Here is a 24047-nt window from a genome sequence, read left to right on the forward strand (position 1 = left end):
CATGATTATCCAGTTGTTGCAACTGTATTTCTTAAAGACTTTCTCTCTCCCAATGAATTGCTTTGGTACCTGTGACAAATATCAATTGACCATGTCTGTATAGGTTTTTCTCTGGATTCACTATTCTGTTCTGTTGACCATTTGATATATCTATCTATTTATTTATTTTTACCAGTGCCATGCTGTCTTGATTACTGTAGTTTCATAGCAAGTCTTTTTTTTTTCTTATTTAAAAAAGCTTATTGTTTTATTTTGAGAGAGAGAGCACAGGCACATGAGCAGAGGAGGGGGAGAGACGGAAGGAGAGACAGAATCCCACTCCATGCTGTCAGCACCAAGCCTGACATGGGGCTTGAACCCACAAACTGTGAGATCATGACCTGAGCAGAAGTCACAAGTTGGACGCTTAACCGAGTGAGCCACCCAGGCATCCCTATAGCAGGTCTTAAAATCAGGTAACGTATGTCCTATAACTTTGTTCTTTTTAATAAATCACTTTGCGTTTTCTGAGTTGTTTGTATTTTCACGTAACTTTTAGAATCAACTTACTGATTTTTACAGATAAAGCTGCTAGGATTTTGATTGAGATTGTCCATACATCAGTTTAAGAAAAAAATAAACATGTTAACAAGGTTTATTCTTCCAATCCATGAACATTGCACATATCTCCATTTATTTAGATTTTACATTTTATCAATAATGTGTTATAGTTTTCAATGTATAGCCTTGCTTATCTTTTGTTAAACTGATTACTAGTTATTTTATATTTTGGACCTATTATAAATGGAATATTCTTTATTTTATTTTCTAATTATTTTTGTTAATATATAAATGCAAAGAGTTTTATGTATTAACTTGTATCCTGTAACTCTGAGAAATTAAACTATTATTTTTAATACATTTGACCTTGGAACAACATGAGTTTGAACTCTGTGGGTCCACTTATATATGATTATTATTATTTTTTTGCTACAGTATGGTAAATATATTTTATGATTTTTGTAATAATACTTTCTTTTCTCTATTTTATTGTAAGAACACAGTATATAACATATATAATATATGTTAATAAAATGTTTATGTTATAACTAAGACTTTTGGTCAATACTAGGCTTTAATGAGCTGTTTTGGGGAGTCAAAAGTTATATGTGGATCTTGGACTATGGTAGGTGTCAGTGCCTAAATCCCTGTATTTTTCAAGTGTCAAGTGTAGTTGTTTGGTGGCATCCTTAAAAATTTGCTATATAAACATCATATATTATACAAATATTTTTACTTATTTTTTCAATCATTATACATTTTATATCATTCATTTCCTTTTGCAATACCAATACAAGGTTGAATGAGAATAGTGAGGGCAGACATCTTTGCTTCATTCCTAATCCTAGAGAGAAAGTTTCAGATAGTCTTCTTTAAGTATGAGAGCAGCTATACATTTCTCATAAATGGTCCTTATCAGTTTGCAGAACTTCTTTTCTATTGTGTCTGAATTTTAAAAATTACTTACTGCTGGGAGTGCCTGGGTGGCTCAATTGGTTAAGTGTTCAACTCTTGGTTTTGGCTCAGGTCATGATCTCGTGGTTTGTTTGTGAGATCTAGCCCCATGGTGGACTCTGCCCTGATGACACGGAGCTTGCTTGGGATTTTCTCTCCCTGCCCCTCCCTCACTCATACTTTCTCTCTCTCAAAATAAATACATAAACATTAAAAAAATACGTAGTGCTGAATTTTGTTAAATTCACTTCACGTCTATTGAAATGATCATGTTTTCTTTCTTCATCTTGTGAATATTGGGAATTACATTGAATTTTGAATGTTAAACCAATCTTGCATTACTGAGATAAGTCCAGCTTGGTTATGATATTTTGGCTTTGTTACATATTGATGACTTTGATTTGCTAATATTTTGTTGTGGATTTTTGTGGACAGATTCATGAAAGATACTTATCTGTAGTGTTTATTTCCTCTAATGTATTTCTAGTTTTGGTATCAGGTTAACAGTGACTTCATCAAATGACTTTATCTATTTTCTGAAAGAGGTTGTACAGAATCGGTATTTTTTTCCTTAAATGTTAGGGAGAATTCACTAGGGAAGCCATTTTGGACTGGACGGTTCTTTGTTGGAGCATTTTAAACTACTTTTATATTTTCTAAAAATGATACACTTATAATGTTCTCTCTTTCATGTTAATATATATTTTAAAGCAAAGAACATTTTTACTTTATTGTAATTATGAACACCCCTCCTTTTTTATGATTTAAAGTCACAACAGTATTTCCCATAGAGACATTTTCCACATGAATTTGCTCTTTTTCTTCTAGGAACAGATAACATTCCTGAGGGCAGGGACAGTGACATATTTGTATTTGTTCTCTAATGCTTTCCATAGTGTCCTGTGCAATAGTGTTCAGTAAATTTTTATTTAAATGAGTGAATAAGTGAACTAATAAAAAGGTCTGTGAAAAAACTTTAATCCATTTATCCTCCCTATGTCAGAGTTTTTTTTCATCTATAACATAAATGATTGCATATGAATATTATTTAGGTTCCAGTTAATTTTGAAATCCCCTGAAATGTATTTGGATGTAAGAAAAGAAGAATTCAACAACAACTTTTTCATTCATACCTTAAAGTCTCTCATCCACACAGATTTCAGTCTTTCTCTCTTTTTTTATTCTTTCCAGGTAAGTGTATTAATATCTGCATGTGTCTCTATTCTGGATCTGTGGTAATTTTTTATTCTATATTTTAATGATAAAGTTTAGAGATAAAAGGGACTAAGAGGAGATATAATTAAAGCTCATCACCGTGCAAAACAATTAATTGGGTCTCAGAGAAAGTGTTTACCCACTTCTGTCAAGTGACCTCTTGCTAAATGCAAAAGACTCTGAGTAACAGAATAGAAAGGTTACTATGGGTGACAGTACAGCTAAGGTATTTGAAGTTTTTCTCTTCCTCCCTCATGTTCACTTACCTTTTACAGCAGAAATATTTAGACTAAATAAGATTTATTATATAACTATGTATGGCAGCCATTAGGGTAAAAATATGTTAAAATAAACATAAAACATCTAAAATTATGTACAGTTTCTTCTACCCTCACATCATGGTTTTTCTACAGTGTAGAATCAAAAAGTATTTTCTCATTGTTTCTCCTTTAACATGTTATTTATTTCAATGCCAGTCAGAGGACTTAAAGACCCACATTTTTTACAACTAAGTCCCACAATGAAGTTGTAATTATTTAATATTGTGATTTTATAAATATTTATAAATATACGTGTACATGTTTACACCCACACACATGTCCAATTTTTATTCAATGCAATAATTGTTTTCTCTCTGTAGAACAAAAATCACATTCCTTCCTGAAGCCATAGATATTTACAATTAATACACCTATTAATCTTTGTTTCTCTCATTGCTGTAAAAGAAGGCAAGTAGATAAGCATACTTCTATACAGCTAACTTGAGTACCTGTCTATACCCTGCAACATTAAATCATTTTCTAAAATAAACTGATTTTACTTAAATCCTTCCATGATTAATTAAATAATCCCTTTAGGGTTTGCCTCATAAAGTAAACTAGAAAAAGAGTCTATCTCAAGTTGTCCAGTAACCATGTTGTGATAAAATGAGGTCTTGAGTTTCCACAAATGGGGAAGAATAATTGGTCAGGCAGCTGTTTCCTATGACGAGAAGCACAACAGAGGCACACTGATCGTACTGGTGGCAGATAATTAAATTGCTCAATTTGTGTCCATTTAGAGTCTTGCTTATCTTTAATATCATCTGACAGCACTGTTAGTTGTGTCACATGCTAATTGAGAGTGCTTGGTGAAAAATAAAAACTGACAAAACATCTTTTTAGTTTAATAGAAGTACTATGTGTAAGAGAGATGCAAATAGAGTAGAGGAAAATAAGAAAAAGGATGCATTCAGTCTTTTATTGTACATTCATTTTGTATATAATTCTAATATTTCTGACTTTTATTATATGAAGGAAAGAAAAACAGAATAGCCTTTGGTTTCTATAGTTGATGTATTTTTCTTAATCTTCTAAGTTATAATGTTCACAGGACTTAGATTATTTCTAGGAAATGTTCTAGGAGTATGTAGTTTCATTCTGTCCTGCATCTGTGTCACATTAAAGGTAAAAGAGAGAGGAAAAAGTTGTAAAAGAAAAGGACGAATTTTGAAGAATAGAAATAAGAAATGTTGAATACATAAATTACTGCAGACTAATACTAATAGTCTAAAAACTGGAAATTATTTGTACATACTTTGAAACATTTAGCTATCCTTTATTAGTTGAACTCAATTCCCCTTGGGTTTAAATTGGGCTCTTATTAATAAAATGGGCCCCTTTGATAGTTACATTAAAGTTGTAAGTCAGTGGTATAGTAATAGCAATTAAGTTCAATATGGTAATGTTCCACATTTATAGGGAGGTACTTACTTGCCTACAGACACACAGATGGTGAGTGGATCCCAGCTTTGTCTCAGGGAGTCTTATTCTGAGTCTGTACTCCTCATTAGAACACTATTCTGCCTGTCATATTGCAGAAATATTTAACATTCATTAGAAATCTTTGGTTATATTGCCATCAATTCCTTTCATAAAGCCTTATCTTGGGTTCTGCATGTGTTTGTGGTTCTAATGTCATGCCTGTATCTAAAATATACCTTTGGGAACTTAGAAGAGAGAAAAAATAAGCAGTTTGGATGTTCAACCATCTTGTTGCTCCCTAATCACCTAGAGTAGGGGAATGCTGTATACTGATTATAGTAAACTGATATAATCAATTGATTCCATCTTAATAATTACCAAATTTATAATTGTTCCTTAAAAATCATATTCAAAACATATTTTCCATATTGAGTATATGTACCCTCTATTTAGAAAATTAACCCTGGGTGAAATATGTATATAAAATTAATACTCAGTCAAAACTAATATATTTCTATGGCCATGGAGCCTTGGAGATAGCAGTTAATTAGGAAAATAATGTAATTATTTTTAGTGGCATTAAGGAGGACATTAAAAATTATATTTCTATTCCTGGAATTTTAATGACAAAAATAGATAGATTCTGCTTTAATATAATCTGAAATATAGCCTCTTGAAAAATATATCCCCTGAAGTTCTATGACCGAAAAAAAAAAAGAAAGAAAGAAAACCCACAAACAATCAATATTGAAACAAGATATACACTACTAATCCCTAAAGAAATAACACCAAGAGAATATATGTTTGAGATCTTTCTGGAAATGATCAAATTGCCTGTTTGGAATTTTAACTAAAAAATAATTTTAAAAATGCTTAAAGAATGGCTTAAAACAATAAATAATACTGTGTAGGAAGTTATTTATAAACAGCTTGCTTGTTATGCTTCCTTTATTCATAGTTTCCCTGCCTTTTTTATACATGAGATAATGTGTATAAAATGTGTCACATCTGATACTCAATTGAATTAGCTTTTACAGTTGTCGGTCTCATCATTTTCAGAGTCCTCTACTGTTTTTACTTAAAATAACAACTTTTTAGCTCTAGCTTATTTGCAGTTCACTGAAAAGTGTGCATTGATTGGTTTATTCTGGTTGTTAACTGAGAAAAGAAAATTTCAATTCAATTTTGAAATTTTAGAATTACATTTTACAAACAGTATAATTTGCTCAATACAGCAAAATATTTATTTTTCTAACAATTTCTGAAAAAAAACATAAACAACAGCTATCTGAATTATTTTGAAAAGTTATACACTGCTGTTAAACCATGATTTTATTACAATAATAATTTTAATATTAAATTATAATTTTGATATTATTCTGTTCAATATAATCTCTAAATATTTTGAAAACTGTTTCAAGTCCTAGGTCAAATTTACTATCCCCAGAAATAAATTTACTGGAAAGTGAGTTTGAATAGTAGTTAAATTTCATCTGGAGAGGGAAGATGGCGCCGTAGGAGGACGCTGGGCTCACCACACGTCCTGCTGATCACTTAGATTCCACCTACACCTGCCTAAATAACCCAGAAAACCGCCAGAGGATTAGCAGAACGGAGTCGCAAGAGCCAAGCGCAGACGAGAGGCCCACAGAAGAGGGTAGGAAGGGCGACGAGGCGGTGCGCGCTCCACGGACAGGCGGGAGGGAGCCGGGGCGGAGGGGCGGCTCGCCGGCCAAGCACAGCCCCCGAGTCTGGCTTGCAAAAAGCGGAGGGGCCTGACGGACTGTGTTCCTACAGCAAGCGCCACTTAGCGTCTGGGAGGTCATAAGTTAACAGCTCTGCTCAGAAAGCGGGAAGGCTGGAGGACAAAGGGAAGGAGAGCTGCTGAGCCCCCGGACCACAGAGCTCAGTTTGGTGGGGAACAAAGGCGCTCGCCAGCGCCATCTCCCCCGCCCATCCCCCAGCCAAAATCCCAAAGAGAACCAGTTCCTGCCAGGGAACTTGCTCGCTCCGCGCAAACACCCAACTCTGCTTCTGCGGAGCCAAACCTCCGGCAGCGGATCTGACTCCCTCCTGCGGCCACAGGGCCCCTCCTGAAGTGGATCACCTAAGGAGAAGCAAGCTAAGCCTGCCCCTCCTGCCCCTGTGCACCTTGCCTACCCACCCCAGCTAAGACGCCAGATCCCCAGCATCACAAGCCTGGCAGTGTGCAAGTAGCCCAGACAGACCACCCCACCCCACAGTGAATCCCGCCCCTAGGAGAGGGGAAGAGAAGGCACGCACCAGTCTGACTGTGGCCCCAGCGGTGGGCTCGGGGCAGACATCAGGTCTGACTGCGGCTCCGCCCACCAACTCCAGTTATACACCACAGCACAGGGGAAGTGCCCTGCAGGTCCTCACCACGCCAGGGACTATCCAAAATGACCAAGCGGAAGAATTCCCCTCAGAAGAATCTCCAGGAAATAACAACAGCTAATGAGTTGATCAAAAAGGATTTAAATAATATAACAGAAAGTGAATTTAGAATAATAGTCATAAAATTAATCACTGGGCTTGAAAACAGTATAGCTGACAGCAGAGAATCTCTTGCTACAGAGATCAAGGGACTAAGGAACAGTCACGAGGAGCTGAAAAACGCTTTAAACGAAATGCATAACAAAATGGAAACCACCACGGCTCGGATTGAAGAGGCAAAGGAGAGAATAGGTGAACTAGAAGATAAAGTTATGGAAAAAGAGGAAGCTGAGAAAAAGAGAGATAAAAAAATCCAGGAGTATGAGCGGAAAATTAGAGAACTAAGTGATACACTAAAAAGAAATAATCTACGCATAATTGGTATCCCAGAGGAGGAAGAGAGAGGGAAAGGTGCTGAAGGGGTACTTGAAGAAATAATAGCTGAGAACTTCCCTGAACTGGGGAAGGAAAAAGGCATTGAAATCCAAGAGGCACAGAGAACTCCCTTCAGACGTAACTTGAATCGATCTTCTGCACGACATATCATAGTGAAACTGGCAAAATACAAGGATGAAGAGAAAATTCTGAAAGCAGCAAGGGGTAAATGTGCCCTCACATATAAAGGGAGACCTATAAGACTCGTGACTGATCTCTCTTTTGAAACTTGGCAGGCCAGAAAGAATTGGCACGAGATTTTCAGGGTGCTAGACAGAAAAAATATGCAGCCGAGAATCCTTAATCAGCAAGTCTGTCATTTAGAATAGAAGGAGAGATAAAGGTCTTCCCAAACAAACAAAAACTGAAGGATTTGTCACCACTAAACCAGCCCTACAAGAGATCCTAAGGGGGACCCTGTGAGACAAAGTACCAGAGACATCACTACAAGCATAAAACATACAGACATCACAATGACTCTAAACCCATATCTTTCTATAATAACACTGAATGTAAATGGACTAAATGCGCCAACCAAAAGACATAGGGTATCAGAATGGATAAAAAAACAAGACCCATCTATTTGCTGTCTACAAGAGACTCATTTTAGACCTGAGGACACCTTTAGATTGAGAGTGAGGGGATGGAGAACTATTTATCATGCTACTGGAAGCCAAAGGAAAGCTGGAGTAGCCATACTTCTATCAGACAAACTAGATTTTAAATTAAAGGCTGTAACAAGAGATGAAGAAGGACATTATATAATAGTGACAGGGTCTATCCATCAGGAAGAGCTAACAATTATAAATGTCTATGCGCCAAATACCGGAGCACCCAAATATATAAAACAATTACTCATAAACATAAGCAACCTTATTGAGAAGAATGTGGTAATTGCAGGGGACTTTAACACCCCACTTACAGAAATGGATAGATCATCTAGACACACGGTCAATAAAGAAACAAGGGCCCTGAATGAGACATTGGATCAGATGGACTTGACAGATATATTTAGAACTCTGCATCCCAAAGCAACAGAATATACTTTCTTCTCGAGTGCACATGGAACATTCTCCAAGATAGATCATATACTGGGTCACAAAACAGCCCTTCATAAGTTTACAAGAATTGAAATCATAACATGCATACTTTCAGACCACAATGCAAGGAAGCTTGAAATCAACCACAGAAAAAGTCTGGAAAACCTCCAAAAGCATGGAGGTTAAAGAACACCCTACTAACGAATGAGTGGGTCAACCAGGCAATTAGAGAAGAAATTAAAAAATATATGGAAACAAACAAAAATGAAAATACAACAATCCAAACGCTTTGGGACGCAGCGAAGGCAGTCCTGAGAGGAAAATACATTGCAATCCAGGCCTATCTCAAGAAACAAGAAAAATCCCAAATACAAAATCTAACAGCACACCTAAAGGAAATAGAAGCAGAACAGCAAAGGCAGCCTAAACCCAGCAGAAGAAGAGAAATAATAAAGATCAGAGCAGAAATAAACAATATAGAATCTAAAAAAACTGTAGAGCAGATCAACGAAACCAAGAGTTGGTTTTTTGAAAAAATAAACAAAATTGACAAACCTCTAGCCAGGCTTCTCAAAAAGAAAAGGGAGATGACCCAAATAGATAAAATCATGAATGAAAATGGAATTATTACAACCAATCCCTCAGAGATACAAACAATTACCAGGGAATACTATGAAAAATTGTATGCCAACAAATTGGACAACCTGGAAGAAATGGACAAATTCCTGAACACCCACACTCTTCCAAAACTCAATCAGGAGGAAATAGAAAGCTTGAACAGACCCATCACCAGCGAAGAAATTGAATCGGTTATCAAAAATCTCCCAACAAATAAGAGTCCAGGACCAGATGGCTTCCCAGGGGAGTTCTACCAGACGTTTAAAGCAGAGATAATACCTATCCTGCTCAAGCTATTCCAAGAAATAGAAAGGGAAGGAAAACTTCCAGACTCATTCTATGAAGCCAGTATTACTTTGATTCCTAAACCAGACAGAGACCCAGTAAAAAAAGAGAACTACAGGCCAATATCCCTGATGAATATGGATGCAAAAATTCTCAATAAGATACTAGCAAATCGAATTCAACGGCATATAAAAGGAATTATTCACCATGATCAAGTGGGATTCATTCCTGGGATGCAGGGCTGGTTCAACATTCACAAATCAATCAACGTGATACATCACATTAACAAAAAAAAAGAGAAAAACCATATGATCCTGTCAATCGATGCAGAAAAGGCCTTTGACAAAATCCAGCACCCTTTCTTAATAAAAACCCTTGAGAAAGTCGGGATAGAAGGAACATACTTAAAGATCATAAAAGCCATTTATGAAAAGCCCACAGCTAACATCATCCTCAACGGGGAAAAACTGAGAGCTTTTTCCCTGAGATCAGGAACACGACAGGGATGCCCACTCTCACCGCTGTTGTTTAACATAGTGCTGGAAGTTCTAGCATCAGCAATTAGACAACAAAAGGAAATCAAAGGCATCAAAATTGGCAAAGATGAAGTCAAGCTTTCGCTGTTTGCAGATGACATGATATTATACATGGAAAATCCGATAGACTCCACCAAAAGTCTGCTAGAACTGATACATGAATTCAGCAAAGTTGCAGGATACAAAATCAATGTACAGAAATCAGTTGCATTCTTATACACTAACAATGAAGCAACAGAAAGACAAATAAAGAAACTGATCCCATTCACAATTGCACCAAGAAGCATAAAATACCTAGGAATAAATCTAACCAAAGATGTAAAGGATCTGTATGCTGAAAACTATAGAAAGCTTATGAAGGTAATTGAAGAAGATTTAAAGAAATGGAAAGACATTCCCTGCTCATGGATTGGAAGAATAAATATTGTCAAAATGTCAATACTACCCAAAGCTATCTACACATTCAATGCAATCCCAATCAAAATTGCACCAGCATTCTTCTCGAAGCTAGAACAAGCAATCCTAAAATTCATATGGAACCACAAAAGGCCCCGAATAGCCAAAGGAATTTTGAAGAAGAAGACCAAAGCAGGAGGCATCACAATCCCAGACTTTAGCCTCTACTACAAAGCTGTCATCATCAAGACAGCATGGTATTGGCACAAAAACAGACACATAGACCAATGGAATAGAATAGAAACCCCAGAACTAGACCCACAAACGTATGGCCAACTCATCTTTGACAAAGCAGGAAAGAACATCCAATGGAAAAAAGACAGTCTCTTTAACAAATGGTGCTGGGAGAACTGGACAGCAACATGCAGAAGGTTGAAGCTAGACCACTTTCTCACACCATTCACAAAAATAAACTCAAAATGGATAAAGGACCTGAATGTGAGACAGGAAACCATCAAAACCTTAGAGGAGAAAGCAGGAAAAGACCTCTCTGACCTCAGCTGTAGCAATCTCTTCCTCGACACATCCCCAAAGGCAAGGGAATTAAAAGCAAAAGTGAATTACTGGGACCTTATGAAGATAAAAAGCTTCTGCACAGCAAAGGAAACAACCAACAAAACTAAAAGGCAACCAACGGAATGGGAAAAGATATTTGCAAATGACATATCGGACAAAGGGCTAGTATCCAAAATCTATAAAGAGCTCACCAAACTCCACACCCGAAAAACAAATAACCCAGTGAAGAAATGGGCAGAAAACATGAATAGACACTTCTCTAAAGAAGACATCCGGATGGCCAACAGGCACATGAAAAGATGTTCAGCGTCGCTCCTTATCAGGGAAATACAAATCAAAACCACACTCAGATATCACCTCACGCCAGTGAGAGTGGCCAAAATGAACAAATCAGGAGACTATAGATGCTGGAGAGGAGGTGGAGAAACGGGAACCCTCTTGCACTGTTGGTGGGAATGCAAATTGGTGCAGCCGCTCTGGAAAGCAGTGTGGAGGTTCCTCAGAAAATTAAAAATAGACCTACCCTATGACCCAGCAATAGCACTGTTAGGAATTTATCCAAGGGACACAGGAGTACTGATGCATAGGGGCACTTGTACCCCAATGTTCATAGCAGCACTCTCAACAATAGCCAAATTATGGAAAGAGCCTAAATGTCCATCAACTGATGAATGGATAACGAAATTGTGGTTTATATACACTATGGAATACTACGTGGCAATGAGAAAAAATGAAATATGGCCTTTTGTAGCAACGTGGATGGAACTGGAGAGTGTGATGCTAAGTGAAATAAGCCATACAGAGAAAGACAGATACCATATGGTTTCACTCTTATGTGGATCCTGAGAAACTTAACAGGAACCCATGGGGGAGGGGAAGGAAAAAAAAGAGGTTAGAGTGGGAGAGAGCCAAAGCATAAGAGACTGTTGAGAACTGAGAGCAAACTGAGGGTTGATGGGGGGTGGGAGGGAGGAGAGGGTGGGTGATGGGTATTGAGGAGGGCACCTTTTGGGGTGAGCACTGGGTGTTGTATGGAAACCAATTTGACAATAAATTTCATATAAAAAAAAAAAGAATAGTAGTTAAATTTCAATCAGACAAGCTACAGAGATAAGGAGATTATATTCCTACTCCTTCCTATCCACTTCAACCACTGTGAAATCATAGCTCTTATTTTTAGTTATAATTTATGTGCTTGATGATACATATTATTGTAATTCACTAGGTCATTTCTCATCTTCATTTGTATATTAGCACAATGCCTGGGATAGTGGCGGGGGACAGCCGGGATAATGTCTGCTACTTAAGAGCAAGGAGGGGTGTGCCTGGCTGGCTCAGTCAGTTGAGTGTCAGACTTTGGCTCAGGTCATGATCTCACGGCCCATGAGTTCAAGCCCCGCGTCGCCCTCTTTACTGACAGCTTGGAGCCTGGAGCCTGCTTCGGATTCTGTGTCTCCCTCTCTCTCTGCCTCTCCCCCACTCATGCTCTGTCTCTCTCTCTCTCACAAATAAGTAAACATTAAAAATTAAAAAAAAAAAAGAGCAAGGGGGATTCCTGAGATTGGTAGGGTTTCTTTCCACTAATTTCTTTCTTATTGTTAAATTGTGAGCTAGCAGCCTCATGTTTGAGCACAAATTCCTTGGTTTACAGTGAAATAGCACATCCTTTAGGATAATACTGCTTTGAAAAGGAGATGACAGAAGTCCTGTTGGTATGGCCTTGATGGAAATTGCATCCCTGTATCCTTCAGTTCATGCCACATCTGTGAGTTGCCTGCATACATTTTCCCCAGAATATGGAAGAAAACTTATTTGAACCCCAAAGGAAAAATTAAAATACTAAGCTTAGTAAATGCTTTTTTTCCCCATACATACCTTTTTCTACTGCTATACTGAATAATGCCAAAAACTTCTGATTCTGTGTGTCATGACAATGACCAAGAAAAATGTAAGGAAAAAAAAAGGAAAAAAAAAACATAAGGAAAAGTTAGCTTTTAGGCTTTTCCTTAAGAATTGGAAACAATATTACGATTTTGCATCTCTTCATGGAATTTAACAGAGTGTCTGGCAGAGTAACTGGGAGGCATTTTAGATGATTAGTAAAGTGAATGACAAAGGTCACATCCACTCCCAACCACCTTTCCCTTTTATTTTTCCAGTGCAGAGACAGGATATACTAACTACTCACCTTTCCAACTTCTAGCTAGATCTAGTCATGGATAACTTTCCAATAAGTGAAGCAAAATCTACTCAATCGTTTCTAGGAAAGCTTTTGATTTCTTGATGAAGTAGATACTACTGCTTCTTTTCTTCCTTGGTACGTTGAACAGCATGTAGTACTTTCAACTGCAAGAGCCATTTTCTGAACAGGAAAAAGGCTAAGAGAATCACAGAGGATTTGTTTTGATATGTGTGATAAACATAAAATGTACCGCCCACAACCCGCCTTAAGGAAGAACTGGCTGCTAGCTGTTGAGAGGTTTCAGCAGACAGCTTGCAAACATCAGCTTTTCAGGGTCTAACTCGGCTGCTGAGGGCCACCTGGCCATGGCCACACTCTTCCAATGACAGAATGAGATGGTTTATACCCTGAGGCAAACCCAGACATTTCAGGCCAACACAAGACCCCCTGATACGGTGTTGACTCTAGGGCTCCCTGACAGAATGTCTGGGGTTCTGTTGGGTGTGCATTACAGTTTTTATTTGCCCAGTCCTGCTTCCTCTCACTCAAACTAGGTGTTGATCCCTACAAAACATCTGACACCTCAAATAATATCTTGGCCTCTCTTCCAGAAAACCCAACCAGCAATAATAAAAACAAAAATGATAGTTATCTACTTTCAGATATTTTGCATGTGAAAAATACAAAACTTATTTAAACTATAGTTACTACAGCAAAGTTCAGTTACCTGCTGTGAAATCATTCCCAGCTATTACAGGGAGATCATTGCAGAATTTTTTTTCCTGTTTTTTTTTTTTTAATTTTTCTAATTTCTTTTTTTTTTCTTTTTCAATTTACATCCGAGTTAGTTAGCATATAGTGCAATAATGATTTCAGAAGTAGAATCCAGTGATTCATCCTCTACATATAACACCCAGGGATTATCACAACAAGTGTCTTCCCAATGTCCCTTGCCCATTTGGCCCATCCCCCTACTCACAATCCCTCCATCAGCCTTCAGTTTGTTCTCTATATTTAAGAGTCTCTTAAGTTTTACCCCCTCTCTGTTTTTATATATTTTTTGCTTCCTTTCCCTTATGTTCATCTGTTTTGTATAATAAATTCCACATATGAGTGCAATCATATATTTGTCTTTCTCTAATTTCGCTTAGCATAATACACTCTAGTTCCATCCACGTTGTTGCAAATGACAAGACTTCATTCTTTTTGATTGCCAAGTAATACTCCATCGTGTGTGTGTGTGTGTGTGTGTGTGTGTGTGTGTGTGTGTGTGTGTATGCATGCCACATCTTCTTTATCCATTCAACCATCGATGGACATTTGGACTCTTTCCTACTTTGGCTATTGTCGAAAGCATTGCTATAAACATTAGGGTGCATGCGTCCCTTCAAAATAGCACACTGTATCCTTTGGATTAATACCTAATAGTGCAATTGCTGGGTCATAGGGTAGTTCTATTTTTCGTTTTTTGAGGAATCTCCATACTGATTTCCAGACTGGCTACACCAGTATGCATTCCCACCAACAGAGCAAAAGGGTTCCTCTTTCTCTGTATCCTCGCCAACATCCATTGTTGCCTGACTTGTTAATTTTTGCAATTCTGACTGGTGTGAGGTGGTATCTCATTATGGTTTTGATTTGTATTTCCTTGATGATGAGTGATGTTAAGCATTTTTTCATGTGTCTGTTGGTCATCTGGATGTCTTCTTGGAGAAGTATCTATTCATGTCTTTTGCCCATTCCTTCACTGTTATTATTTGTTATTTGGGTGTTGAGTGTGATAAGTTCTTTATAGATTTTGGATACCAACTCTTTATCTGATATATCATTTGCAAATAGATTCTCCCATTCCATGGTTGCCTTTTAGTTTTGCTGATTGTTTCCTTTGCTGTGCAGAAGCTTTTTATCTTGATAAGGTCCCAATAGTTCATTTTTGCTTTTGTTTCCCTTGCATCCAGAGACGTGTTGAGTAAGAAGTTGCTGCAGCCAAGGTCAAAGAGGTTTTTGCCTAATTTCTCCTCTAGGATTTTGATGACTTCCTGTCTTACGTTTAAGTCTTTCATCCATTTGGAGTTTATTTTTGTGTATGGTGTAAGAAAGTGGTCCAAGTTCATTCTTTTGAATGTCGCTGTCTGGTTTTCCCAACACCATTTGCTAAAGAGATTGTCTTTATTCCATTGGATATTCTTTCCTGCTTTGTCAAAGATTAGTTGGCCATACATCTTTGGGTCCATTTCTGGATTCTTTATTCTCTTCCATTGATCGAAGTGTCTGTTTATTTGCCAGTAGCATACTGTGTTGATGATTACAGCTTTATAATACATCTTGAAGTCCGGGATTGTGACACTTTAGCTTTGTTTTGTTTTGTTTTCAGGATTTCTTTGGCTATTTGGGGCCTTTTCTGGTTCCATACAAATTTTAAGATTGTTTGTTCTAGCTCTGTGAAGAATTATGGTGTTATTTTGATAGGGATTCCATTGAATATGTAGATTGCTTTAGGTAGTATTGACATTTTAACAATATTCTTCCAATCCATGAGCTTGGAATATTTTTCTATTTTGTGTGTGTGTGTGTGTGTGTGTGTGTGTGTGTGTGTGTGCGCGCGCGCATGTGTGTTCAATTTATTTAATAAGATTTCTATCGTTTTCAGTGTATAGATTGTTCACCTCTTTGGTTAGGTTTATTTCCGGGTATTTTATGGGTTTTGGTGCAATTGTAAATGGGATCGATTCCTTGATTACTTTTTCTGGCTGCTTCATTATTGGGCACAGAAATGCAACCAATTTCTGTGCATTGATTTTATATCCTGCAACTTGGCCAAATTCATGTATGAGTTCTAGCAGTGTTTTGGTGGAATCTTTTGGGTTTTCCCTATAGAGTATCATGTCATCTGCAAAGAGTGAAAGTTTGACTTCCTCCTTGCTGATTTGAATGCCTTTTATTTCTTTCTGTTGTCTGACTGCTGAGGCTAGAACTTGCAAGACTATGTTGAATAACAGTGGTGAGAGTGGACATCCCTGTCATGTTCCTGACCTTAGGGGTAAACTCAATTTTTCCCCATTCAGGATGATATTAGCAGTGGGTCTTTCATAAATGGCTTTTATAATCTTGCGGTATGGTCCTTCTACCCCTACTTTCTTGAGGGTTTTTATCAAGAAAGGATGCTGTATTTTGTCAAATGCTTTCTCTGCATCTATTGAGAGGATCATGCAGTTCTTGTCCTTTCTTTTATTAATGTGATGTATCACATTGATTGATTTACAGATATTGAGCATCCTGGCTATAAATCCCACGTGATCATGGTGAGTAATTCTTTTAATGTATTGTTGGCTAGTATCTTGTTGAGAATTTTTGCATTCATGTTCATTAGGAAAATTGATCTGTAGTTCTACTTTTTAGAGGGGTCTTTGCCTGATTTTGGAATCAAGGTACTGCTGGCCTTGTAGAGTGAGACTGAAGGTTTTTCTTCCATTTCTATTTTTTGAAACAGCTTCAAAAGAATAGGTGTTAACTCTTCTTTAAATGTTCAGTACAACGACCCTGAAAGCCATCTGGCCCCGGACTCTTGTTTTCTGGGAGATTTCTGATTACTAATTGAATTTCTTTACTGGTCATAGGTCTGTTCAAATTTTCTCTTTCTTCCTGTTTCAGTTTTCGTAGTTTATGTGTTTCTAGGAATTTTATATTTCTTCCAGATTGCCCAATTTACTGGCATAAAATTGCTCATAATATTTTCTTACTATTGTTTGTATTTCTGCAGTGTTGGTTTTGATCTCTCCTCTTTAACTCTTGATTTTATTTATTTGGGTCTTTTTTTTTTTTTTTTTTTTTTTTTTTACTTTTTGATCATACTGGCTAGGGGGTTTATCAATATTATTAATTCTTTCAAAGACCCAGCTCTTGATTTCATTGATCTGTTCTACTGTTTTTTTGTTTTGTTTTGTTTTGTTTTTTTATTTTGATAGCATTGTTTTCTGCTCTAATATTTATTGTTTCCCACCTTCTGCTGGTTTTGGATTTTATTTGTTGTTCTTTTTCCAGCTCTTCAAAGTGTAAGGTTAGGTTGTATATCTGAGACCTTCTTCATTCTTTAGGAAGGCCTGGATTGCTATATACTTCCCTCTTATGACTGTCTTTGCTGCATCCCAGAAGTTTTGTGCTATGGTGTTATCATTTTCATTGGCTTCCATGTAAATTTTATTTATTTATTTTTAATGTTTATTTTTGAGAGAGAGACAAACAGAGAGCAAGCAGGGAAGGGGCAGAGGGAGAGGGAAACACAGAATCTGAGGCAGGCTCCAGGTGCTGAGCTGTCAGCACAGAGTTTGATGCGGGGCTTGAACCCATGAACTGTGAGATCCTGACCTAAGCTGAAGTCAGATGTTTAACTGATTGAGCCACCCAGGTGTCCCTTCCATGTACATTTTAATTTCCTCTAACTTTTTGGTTAACCTACTCATTCTTTAGTAGGATGTTCTTTAGTCAGCAAGTATTCATGGTCTTTTCAATTTTTTTCTTGTGGTTGATTTCGAGTTTCATAGTGTTGTGGTCTGAAGATATGCATGGGATGATCTGGATCTTTTTGTACTTGTTGCAGGCTGATTTGTGTCCCAGTATGTGATCTAGTCTGGAGAATGTTCTATGTGCACTTGAGAAGAATGTGCGTTCTGCTCCTTTAGGATGAAATGTTCTGAATATGTCTGTGAAGTCCATCTGGTCCAGTATGTCATTGTTTCCTTCTTGAGTTTCTGCTTAAATGATCTGTCCATTGCTCTTAAGTGGGGTATTGAACTACTTAATACCCTCTACTACTAGGGGTATCTTCTACTATTAAGATTTTATTTTCAATGAGATTCTTTATGTTTGTGATTAACAAATTTACATATTTGGGTGCCATTTATATATGTAGGGGGCATAATGTTTATAATTGTTAGATCTTCCTGGTGGGTATACCCCTTAATTATGATATAATGCCCTTCTTAATTTGTTGCAGTCTTTATTTTAAAATCTAGATTGTCTGATATAAGTATGGCTACTCTGGCTTTCTTTTGGCAGCCAGATACCATGATAGATGGTTCTTCATCCCCTTACTTACAATATTAAGGTGTCTTTAGGTCTAAAATGGGTCTCTTGTAAACAGCATATAGATGGACCTTATTTTCTTATCCATTCTGTTACCCTAAATCTTTTGAGTGGAGTGTTTAGTCCATTGACATTTAGAGTGAGTACTAAAGGTATGAATTTATTGTCATTGTGTTGCCTGTAGAGTTAAAGTTTCTGGTGGTGTTTTCTGGTCCTTTCTAGTCTTTGTTGCTTTTGGTCCTTTTTGTTTTGTTTTGTCTTTTCTCCACTCAAAGGGTCCCCCTTAAAATTTCTTGCAGGGCTCTTTTAGTGGTCATAAACTCCTTTAGTTTTTATTTGGAAAACTCTCTCTCTCTTTCTATTTTGAATGACAGTCTTGTTGGATAAAGAATTCTTGGCTGCATATTTTTCTGATTCATCACATTGAATATATCCTGTCCCTCTTTTCTGGCCTGGCAAGTTTCTGTTAGGTCTTCTGCAAACCTGATCTGTATTCCCTTATAGGTTAAGGACTTTTCCCCCCTTGCTGCTTTCATCATTCTTTCCTTCTCTGTGTATTTTTTGAATTTGACTATGATATGCCTTGCTGATGGTCGGTTTGTTGAATCTAATGGGAGTTCTCTGTGTTTCCTGGTATTTGATGACTGTGTTTTCCCCCAGGTTAGGAAAGCTTTCTCATATGATTTGCTCACATAAATCTTCTACCTCTTTTTTCTCTCTCTTCATCTTCTGGGATCCCTATGATTTGGATGTTGTTCCTTTTTAATGAGTCACTGAGTTCTCTAATTCTTATATCGTGGTGTTTTTTTTTTTTTTTTGTTTTGTTTTTTTACCTTAGTTTCCCTCATTTATTTTGCTTCATTATTCTGCATAAGTTTGTCTTCTATATCGCTAATTTGTTGCTCTGCTTCATCCATCCTTGCCACTGTGGCATTCTTTTGAGATTGCAGCTCAGTTATTGCATTTTTAATTTTGTCCTGATTAGATTTTACTTCTTTTATCCCCACAGAAAGGGATTCTATGCCTTTTTCAGCCCCAGCTAGTATTCTTATAATTGTGATTTCAAATTCTGGTTCAGACATCTTGCTTAGATCTGTGTTAAGTCCCTGGCTGTCATTATTTCCTTTTCTTTCTTTTGGGGTGAATTCCTTTGTTTCATCATTTTGGAGGAAGAAAGAACATTAAAAAATAAAAAAAATCAATTAAAAATTAAAACAACACAAAAAAATTGAATAAAGGAAGTTAGATTCTAGTTGTGTTGGTCTGGTTGTTGAAAGAAGCTTGACAAAAAAGAGAAAATAGGGAAAGAAAAGTAAAAAAAAAGAAAAAAAAGTAAAAAAAAAAGTTTAAAAAATTTAAAAATGTATACAATGAAATAGAATAAAATGAAGAACATAAAATAGATTTAAAAATTTACAAAGATATAAAAATATAGTAGCGAAAAAATTAAAGAAAAATATTTTTATAAAACTGAAAATTAAAATTTTCCTCTTTCTGTATCCAAGAATAAGAAAAAAAAATCAATAAATGGGCCAGTAAACAGAATGAAACTGGATGAAATTACATCCAGTTTCCCCTCAAAGTCAAACTATGAAGCACTAAGTAGGGGGAGAGACCTATTGTCATCCTCTAGGGCTTGGTTGGTGCAGTTGGATGAGGCTTGGTGTAATGGTCTGTTCTCCACTAGGTGGAACTGCTTAGCTTACTGGGGTGGATGGGTATGACCTGCATATGCATGTATACATGCATAGGAGGGGTGAAAATGGCATTACTCAGCTTCCCAGTCTTTAGTATCAGAACTCTGCTCTTGCTGACTGGCAATCAAATACCTTTCCTTTGTCTCTGGCTTCCATTCACTCCCCACTTCTACACTGTACATGTCTAAGCTGTCAGTCTGCCAAGTGGCACCTCCCTCCTGAATTTTATCTCAGTTGGGGCTGTGTTTCCAAACCCCTCACTGCTGAGGGCCCTGTGGTTTGGACTTGCTCTGAGTCTCTGGGGGAGGGTCTCACCAAGCAATGGATGGATGCTGACCTTCCCCCCGGAGGACATGTTTATGACCTTGCCACTGAAGAGGCCCAGAGACTGTAGCCAGATGTCAGCCCATCCCTGAAAAAGTTCACACGATCCTGTAGCAGCAGTGGTTCAGGGACTACGGCAAATCACAACATGCATCTTGTGCCATGCTTTACTGCACCCTAGCACCCTTGTTCCAACACCAGCAAATGTGGCTGTTCTCTGGGGTCTGCTGAGACCTTTGCCTGTTGAGAGGTCACACAGCCTCTACAAAATGTCCTCCCAGCAGGGGAACCTCCTCTCCCAGTGTGGCCTGAGGACCCCTTGGATCTCCCTGTCTGCTCCTGGAGATTTGCCCTTCCCACCGGAGCACCTCCAAGTATCAAGCTGCGGAGTTTCCCACTCTGCACTCCCCTGTTTTTTTTTTTTTTTTAATTTTTTTAACATTTATTTATTTTTGAGACAGAGAAAGACAGAGCATGAACAGGGGAGGAGCAGAGAGAGAGGGAGACACAGAATCTGAAACAGGCTCCAGGCTCTGAGCTGTCAGCACAGAGCCCGACGCGGGGCTCGAACTCACGGACCATGAGATCATGACCTGAGCCGAAGTCGGACGCTTAACCGACCAAGCCACCCAGGCGCCCCCGCACTCCCCTGTTTATAGAGTCCAAATAGTAGTTAACCCTCTCCTTTCTCCTTTCTCCCTTTATTATTCAGTCCCCTGTGGGTATTTCCACTCTTTCTCTTTCTCTACAGCTGCTTTCAGGGGGAATGCTTTTCCTGTACTTCCCCCGCCACCTTGTCTCTGTCCTCTGTCTGCAAACATAAACAGCTCCCTACCATCCATGGCTTCTGTCTCCCCCAGTTCACCTCTCTGCCCCACATACCTGCCAAGTTCTGTGGCTCAAGTTATGCAGATTGTTGTGTTAATCCTCAGATCAGTTTTCTATGTGTGCAAAATTGTTTGGTGGTGATGTAGTTGCATTTCAGGGATGAGGGAAACAGATAACTTCCTTACTGCTCTACCATCTTGACCATTCCTCCAGAATTTTTTTTCTTAAGTATTTTCTTTAATGCTCACAAGAAAGTACTGGTATTTAAAATATCCTACAAGTTATTATAACTATCGTTTGCTCCAAAGTCCTTATTTTATTAGTAAGACAACTGAGGCCCAAGAATATGGATGAGAATTTCAGTAGGTACCAGTAAAAAAACTAAGAAAGAGGCAACATCAAATAATTTATTTAATGATTTCTTTCTTTTTAGTGCATTGAAGCTCCTTCACTGCTTCCCCACATTTTACATGGCAATCTAGAGTAGCGGTTCTCAAGTGTGGTGTTTAAACTAGCAGGGTCAGCATCACATGGAAACTCACTGGATATTAAATGCAAATTTCAGTGTCTTACCTTGAACATAGTGAATCAGAAATTCTAGCAGGGAAGAAGCGAACCCTAGTAATCTGTATTATAACAAGAGCTCCAGGTGATACTGATGCATGCTAAAATCAGCAACAGCTTAGAGAAAGATTTTCTATTGATAGGAGAAATCAGAGCTTCTGTCCTGAATCATCTACAAAATGGTAGTATGATCTTGAGACTGTTACTCTATGCACTTTAGTTTACTTATTGGAATAGCAGAGGATTGAACCAAATCAACATATTTAACAATGGATTTATATCAACAAGGGTTCTGTAGAGAAACAGAACCAATAAGGTATGTGTATGTGTTTGTGTGTGTATTTACATGGGTGCACATACAGAGATACCTGTATCCGTGTGTGTATGTGGATAGAAACAGAAATAGATACTGAGATTTATTTTACAGAATCGGTTCACATGACTGTGGAGACCAGAAAATCCACAATCTGATGAACAGGCCAGCAGACAGGAGACCCAAAGAAGAGATGATGTTGCAGCTCAAGTCCAAAGGCAGACTGAAGGCAAAATTCATCCTCAGAGCTCTCAATCTGCTTTTAAGGCCTTCAACTGATTGGATAAGGCACACCCACATTATTGACAATAATAATCTACTGATTTAGGTGTTAATCTCACCTAAAAAATACTTTCACAGCAATATCCAGGTGGGTGTTTGACCAAATACGGGTACTGAGACCTAGACAAAGTGACACATTAACGACCACAAGACCTTTTCTTTGAATGAATGCAACATTATATAGAAGTCCATATGTAACAAAAATAAAAGTTCAATCGTTAAAGCAGGGCGAGTCCCTGAAATTCTTTACAGTTAACACCTTTCTATGCCACCACTTTCCATCACTAAGGGACCTTTCAGAATCTGCAAGGGTTTATTGATGCACCATATAAAAATCACATAAATAATGGGGCTATTTCCAACTATCAGACACAAATTGATATTAAGAAGATATGGTCAGACAAGGTCCTGAAGAACTTTCCTTAACTCTAAATATTCAGAAATCTGTAATTTATTGTCACTTGCCTAAATGTATGACAAATCTGCTTATCAAATGCTTCTCTCACCTAGGAGCATGTTTATTAAATACAGCAATTACTTATTGACTACCTCCTTTAGGCAGGGTTCTCTATTAAATTTTGCTTCAACAAAGTTTTAGGAAGTTCATTTCAAAAAGGATAGCAAAGACAAATTTATACTCAATCTATGTGTAAATTCTTAGATATTTCAAATGAATGGAGTAAGAATCAGTAAAATTTTAATGTAATAATATGGCATTTCTTAACAGTATGAAAAACATCAAAGTTACAAACCTTTAAATTAAATCAAGCTCTCTGAATATAGGAATCCATCACTGTATAATTAAACAGTAATGATTTCTGAAATGAAACCCTCTGGTATAGCATTTTAAAATCATTCTGCCTATTTTGTCTAAACTTACACAAATGCAGCACCAAAATATCTGGGAATGTTCATATGAAAAATAAAATTCTTCTTCCCAGTCATGAGCTTTTAAATGAGAACTCAAGGCACTGTAGAGATTAACCAGGAATCAAAATATAGATCTGAATTGCATTCGTTTTGAAACAATTTAAATGTAGCAATAATTGATTTATGCATAGATAATTTTTTAAAATGAAAAGTAGCTTGAAGTTCATTAGATAATGAAGCTAATAACATTTTGCCACAGTCTTTCCTGTATTTCCCATAATTATGATGTGATGACCTGGATTCTCTAAAAGCCATGTTTAGATTGACATTTTATGTTATCTCTAACTGTAGCAACACATGTTAAGTGTTCTTTCCTTTTACTACAGATGAAGAAACAAAAATTCAAAGAACCCATGTGATGTTAAGGTCAAACGACTAGGAAGTACAGAAGCCTGGATCTGAAACCAAGTTTACATATAGAATTTTTGCACCTGGTTGTATCAAATGCCAGTGATATAACTACACAAATTATTTTTTTTTATACCTGGGAACAGCGGAGACCTAGAAAGAAGAGATAAACTCTTAAAAAAAAAAGTCAAAGTGATAAGATCAAGATGACAAATTGAGCATATTTGTCCATCTCACATCTTACCTTATATTCCCTTGGAATAATATAAAATAAAAATTTAAAGAATAAACTTATAGGGGGCTCCATGTCCAGGATAACAATGTGAAGAGCTCTACTGACCCACTCCTCAGTGAAATAAGCAAAGCTAATGAAAATTACAAAACAAAAAAAAGTCTCCAGAAATGGTTCTAAGAGAATACAACAAATTAAAACATTTACTCAAGAATAGAAGTAGTTCCTACTTCTGTCAGTCAGAAGAGTGAAAGACTATGACATTTAATCCGTGACTCACTGCTTCTCTCCACCCACCAAACTCAGCTTGATGAGAACTCTACTACAGGTAGGTGGACAGGAGGTTAGGGTTCCCTCTTTCCTCAGTCCCCAATCAAGTGTTACCATATATCACCAGAAAGCATCAGAATTTCTCATCCACCCCAAGTGCAAGTTGAACAGGCTAAATTTCTGGTGCATGTCTGCTAACAGTCG

At 37.3% G+C, this 24047-nt stretch overlaps 1 long non-coding RNA gene across 1 annotated transcript; it reads left to right on the forward strand.

Annotated features, from left to right (window-relative positions):
- Positions 1-201: 201 nt before the first annotated feature.
- LOC147581871 (uncharacterized) lies at positions 202-22290 on the forward strand. Its single transcript, XR_015249778.1, has 2 exons — positions 202-455; positions 21896-22290. It is a non-coding gene; the product is annotated as an uncharacterized LOC147581871 (long non-coding RNA).
- The last annotated feature ends 1757 nt before the right edge of the window (positions 22291-24047 follow it).

Source organism: Puma concolor, chromosome B1, assembly GCF_028749965.1.
Source record: "Puma concolor isolate L17-30 chromosome B1, mPumCon1.1.hap2, whole genome shotgun sequence".
NCBI lineage: Eukaryota > Metazoa > Chordata > Mammalia > Carnivora > Felidae > Puma > Puma concolor.